The sequence below is a fragment of the Jaculus jaculus genome, chromosome 7 (genome assembly GCF_020740685.1).
Source record: "Jaculus jaculus isolate mJacJac1 chromosome 7, mJacJac1.mat.Y.cur, whole genome shotgun sequence".
NCBI lineage: Eukaryota > Metazoa > Chordata > Mammalia > Rodentia > Dipodidae > Jaculus > Jaculus jaculus.
This window is the reverse complement of record NC_059108.1, coordinates 122,008,575-122,014,574: the sequence shown is the minus strand read 5'-3', so window position 1 is coordinate 122,014,574 and position 6,000 is coordinate 122,008,575.

The following is a 6,000-nucleotide window of genomic DNA, read 5'->3' as shown; positions in this document are numbered from 1 at the left end:
CAATAACACATTTAGAAGATCATTGCTGTAGTTTGAACCTGAAATATCACTGACAAGTTCATGATGTGAACATTTTCCCCCTAGTTGGCGGTACTATTTTGGGAGATTATGGAACCTTTAAAAGGCAGGGAGATAGGTCACTTTGAACATTGTGCCTGATCCCCTACTTCTAGCCTTATTCTCTGCTTCTTTTAAGTTTTTAATTGGCAAGTTCTATAATTATAGGCAATAAACTATGATAATAATTCCCTCCTTCCCCTACTTTCCCCTCCACAAATCCACTCTTTATCATATCCCCTCCCTCTCTCAATTAGTCTCTCTTTTGTTTTGATGTCATCATCTTTTCCTCTTATTATGAGGGTCTGTGAAGGTGTGCTAGGCATTGTGAGATCATGGATATCCAAGCCAATTTCTGTCTGAATGATTGCATTGTATGTATTCCTATCTTTCCGGAGCCAGGCATGGTGGCCTTTAATCCCAGAACTTGGGAGGCAGAGGTAGAAGGATCACTGTGAGTTCAATGCCATCCTGAGACTACAGAGTGAATTCCAGATTAGCCTGGGCTAGAGTGAGACCATACCTCAAGAAGTTAAAAAAAAAAAAAAAAAGAAAAGTGCTTATAAGGCAGTTTGGTGAGCATAATATATACATTTAACCAGACATCAGTAGGTGTTACACCCCCTTGGGCTCATGACCTCCCCTGCCACAGACTTTTGATTAGGTTTTCAGTACCAGGCATGTATACTCTGCCATGGAATAACCCTCCAGTCCAATTAGAGAGTGGTTGTTTTCCTCCATAACAGACATGCCATTATTGCAGTCATTTGATCATTTGGCCTGGCCAAACTTAAGACTTGCTGTGTCCATTGTTTTCACCACTGAAGACTTCTGGCTCCCTTATGACTGCATGCAGTGCAACTTTTTCCAGCTTTCTGTCAGCTGGTCTACATGGAGAAGATTTTCAGCTCAAGTCCAGCTTGATTTCTCTGTGACCTTGCAGCCCAAGCATGTGGAGTCTTCAACAATAGGGTCTTATTGTCTATTCCTGGTGGGAACCCAAGAGCCTTGGCAATGGCCTGTAATGTTTTGGGGGCATCAGGGACCTCCCTGGCCAACAACTCACTGGAAGGTATTCTATCCCTAGCACTGAAATTTTTCCAGTAACAGTCTATGGCTTCTGGATATGCCATTATCCAAAAATGTAGGTTTCTATGGTTTGTTCAAAACATCTTGAACTTTGATGAACTCTTCCCCCACCCTTGTTTTACTTAATCTCTTCCCTTGACCTCACTTAGGCCATTGCACCCCAGTAATCTGTTCATCGACTCACATATATATAGTCGCATCCCCTTAAGTCCACCCCCTCCTCCTTCCCTCATAGCCCTTTTCTAGCTTCCTCTGCTATCAATTTTTACTCCAACTCACATATAAATCTAGACATTTGCAGCTAGGATCCACATATGAAAGAGAAAATGTGTCATTTGGCTTTCTGGGCCTGCGTTACCTCATTTAGTATAACCCAGATCAATCCATTTCCTTGCAAATTTCATCTCTCTTTACTGCTGAATAAAACTCCACTGAATAAAGGTACCACATCTCCATTATCCAGTCATTAGTTGAATTTCTAGGCTGGTTCTGTTTTCTAGCTATTGTGAACAGAGTGGCAGTAAACATGGTTGAGCAAGTATCTCTAAGGTAGTGAGGTGAATCCTTAAGATATATGCCTAGGAGCCAGGTATGATGGTGCACACCTTTAATCCCAGCACTTGGGAGGCAGAGGTAGGAGGATTGCCATGTGTTTGAGGCTACCTAAGACTACAGAATGAATTCCAGGTTGGCCTGAGCAAGACCCTACCTCAAAAAAAAAAAAAAAAAAAAAACAACACAAAAACCAAAAAAAAAAAAAAAAAAAAAAAACAAGCTATATGCCTAGGAATGGTATAGCTGGGTCATATGGTAAACCTACTTTTAGCTATCTCAGGAACCTCCACACTGATTTTCACAATGGCTGGACCAGATTACATTCCTACCAAGTGTAAAAGCGCTCCTCTTTTTCCATATGGTCAGCATTTATTGTCCTTTGTTTTCTTGATGACAGCAATTCTAATAGGAGCGAGATAGAATGTCAAAGTAGTTTTAATTTGCATTTCCCTGATGGCTAAGGATGTAGAACTTTTATTAGAAGTCTATATCCCATTTGTATTTCTTCTTTTCAGAACTATTTAGTTCCATAGCCCACCCCCCCCCTTTTTTTGAGGTAGGGTTTCACTCTGGCCCAGGCTGACCTGGAATTCACTATGTAGTCTCAGGGTGACCTGGAACTCATGGTGATCCTCCTGCCTCTGCCTCCCGAGTGCTGGGATTAAAGGCGTGAGCCACCATGCCCGGGGTCCATAGCCCATTTTTAATTGGTTCATTTGATTTCTTATTATTTAGTTTTCTAAGTTCTTTGTATATCCTGGATATTAATCCTCTGTCAGATGTGTAGCTGGCAAAAATTTTCTCCCATTCTGTAGGTTGCCTCTTTGCTCTATTCACAGTGTCCTTTGCTGTACAAAAGCTTTTTAATTTCATGAGGTTCCAATGGTTACGTGGTTTTATTTACTGAGCAACTGGGGTTATATTCAGAAAGTTGTTGCCTATGCCGATATGTTGAAGGGTTTCCCCTACGTTTTCCTCTAGGAGTTTCAGAGTTTCAGATCTGATATTAAGGTCTTTAATCCATTTAGACTTGATTCTCATGCATGGAGAAGGACAAGGATTTATTTTCATCTTTCTGCATATAGATATCCAGTTTTGCTCAGCACCATTTGTTAAAGAGGCTTTTTGTTTGTTTGTTTTTTGGTTTTGTTTTTTGATGTACGGTCTCACTCTAGCCCAGCCTAACCTGGAATTCACTATGTAGTCTCAGGGTGGCCTCGAATTCATGGTGATCCTCCTATCTTGCCTCTTGAGTACTGGGATTAAAGGTGTGTACCACCACTCCCAGCTGAGGCTGTCTTTTCTCCAATAAATATTTTTGGATTTTTTTTTGTCAAAAATCAGATGGCTATAGCTGCCTGCATTTACATCTGGATCCTCTATTTTGTTCCATTAATCTACATGTTGGTCTTATGGCATGCTATGCTGTTTTTCTTATCATGGCTTTATAATATAGCTTAAAATCAGCTATGGCAATGCCACCAGCCTTATTTTTGTTGCTCAAAATTGTTTTGGCTATAAGAGGTTTTTGTGCTTCCAAATGAATTTTAGGATCTTTTTTTTCTATTTCTGTGAAGAATGCCATTGGAATTTTAATGGGGATTGCATTAAATGTGTAGATTGCTTTTGGTAAGATTGACATTTTCACAATATTGGCTTTTCCAATCCACGAACATGGGATGTCTTTCCATTTCCTAGTGTCTTCTGCAACTTCTTGAGTGCTTTAAAGTTTTTATTGTAGATATCCTTCACTTCTTTGGTTAGGTTTATTCCAAGGTACTTTTCTCTGTTTGTTTGTTTTGAGGCAATTGTGAATGGAAATGATTCCCTGATTTCATCCTCAGAATGTTTGTTGTTAGTATACAGGAAGGCTACTTATTTCTGTGCACTTATTTTGTATCATGATACATTGCTAAAAGTGTTTATCAACTATAACAGTTTGCTGGTAGAGAAGTCTTTAGGGTCCTTTATGTATAGAATCATATTATCTGCAGATAATCATAATTTGATCTCTTCCTTTCCAATTTGTAAACCTTTTAAAAAAAATTTTTTTTAAGGTAAGGTCTCACTCTAGTCCAGGCTGACCTGGAACTCACTATGCAGTCTCAGGGTGGCCTGGAACTCATGGCAATCCTCCTACCTCTGCCTCCTGAGTGCTGGGATTAAAGGGGTACACAACCATGCCCGGCTTTTTTTTTTCCCCTTTTATGTGTGTCTGTTGCCTTATTGCTATGGCTAAGACTTTCAGTACTATATTAAATAAAAGTAGGAGCAGTAGACACCCTTGTCTTGTTCCTGACATTAGTGGAAGAGCTTCAAGGTTTTCCCCATTTAGTATTATGTTGGCTGTAGGTTTGTCATAAATAGCCTTTATATGTTGAGATATGTTCCTTCTATTCCTAGTTTCTGTAGGACTTTTACCATGAAGGGATGTATTTTGTCAAATGCCTTTTGTGCATCTATTGAGATGATCATGTGATTTTTGTCCTTCAGTCCATTTACATAGTATATTACATTTATTGATTTGCATATGTTGAATCATTTCTGCATCTCTGGAATAAAGCCTATTTGGTAGGGGTGAATGAAGTTTCTGATATATTTTTGTATTTTGTTTGCCAATATTTTGTTGAGAAGTTTTGCATCTATGTTCATGAGGGAGATTAGTCTGTAATTTTCTCTTTTTGTTCTGTCTTTGTCTGGTGTGAGTATCAGGGTGATGCTGGCTTCATAGAAGGAGTTTGGTAGTATTCCTTCATTTTGTATTTTATGGAAAAGTTTGAGAAGCATTGGTTTTAGTTCTTCTGTGAAGGTCTTATAAAATTCACCAATTAATCCATTTAGGTCTGCCCCCGAACCCGCTTTAAAAAAAAAATTTTTTTTTTTTTTTGAGGTAGGGTTTCACTGCAGCTCAGGCTGACCTGGAATTCACCATGTAGTCTCAGGGTGGCCTCGAACTCCTGGTGATCCTCCTACCTCTGCCCCCCAAGTGCTGGGATTAAAGATGTGTGCCACCACACCTGGCCTGGCCCTTTTCTGTCAGGAGACTTTTCTTTTTTATAACTGCTTTGATCTCCATACTTGTTATAGGTCTATTTAAGAGGTTTATCTCATCTTGATTTAATTTAGGTAGGTCATATATATAAATCAAGGAAATCATCCATTTCTTTCAGATTTTCAAACTTAGTGGAGCATATGTTCTTAAAGTATGTCCTTATGATTTTCTGAATTTCTTTGGCATCTGTTTGGGCCTTTTTCATCTCTAATTTTGTTGTTGTTTTTTGAAGTAGGTTCTTACTCTAGCTCAGGCTGACCTGGAGTTCACTATGTAGTCTCAGGGTGGCCTCAAACTCTCGGCAATCCTCCTACCTCTGCCTCCCAAGTGCTAGGACTTAAGGTATGTGCCACCAGGTCCAGCTTCATCTCTCATTTTATTAATTTGTATATTTTCTCTCTTTATTTTGGTCAAATTTGCTAAGAGTTTATCAAACTTGTTTATCTTTTTCAGAGGACCAACTTATTGCTTCACTGATTTTTTGTGTGTGTTTCTTTTCTTTTCTTTTTTTTTTTTTTTGAGGTAGGGTCTCACTCTAGCTCAGGCTGACCTGAAATTCACTATGAATTCTCAGGGTGGCCTTGAACTCACAGTAATCCTCCTACCTCTGCCTCCCAAGTGCTGGGGTTAAAAGCATGCGCCACCACGCCCGGCTTTGTTTCATTTTTTTAAAGTTTTTTGAGGTAGGGTCTCACTCTAGCCCAGGCTTACCTGGAATTCATTATGTAGTCTAAGGATGGCCTTGAACTCATGGCAATCCTTCTACCTCTGCCTCCCATGTGCTGGGATTAAAGGTGTACATCACCATGCCAACTTTGTCTCTAATTTTATTAATTTGTATATTCTCTCTCTGTCTTTTGGTAAAATTTGCTAAGGGTTTATCAAATTTGTTTATCTTTTCAAAGAACCAACTCTTTGTTTCATTGATATTTTTGTATTTTTTGTGTGTGTTTCTATTTCATTAGTTTCTGCTCTAATCTTTCTTTAACATATATATATATTTTTTTAATTTTTTTTTATTTATTTATTTTGAGAGTGACAAACACAGAGAGAAAGACAGATAGAGGGAGAGAGAGAGAATGGGCGCACCAGAGCTTCCAGCCTCTGCAAACGAACTCCAGACGCGTGCGCCCCCTTGTGCATCTGGCTAACGTGGGACCTGGGGAACCGAGCCTCGAACCGGGGTCCTTAGGCTTCACAGGCAAGCGCTTAACCGCTAAGCCATCTCTCCAGCCCTAACATATATT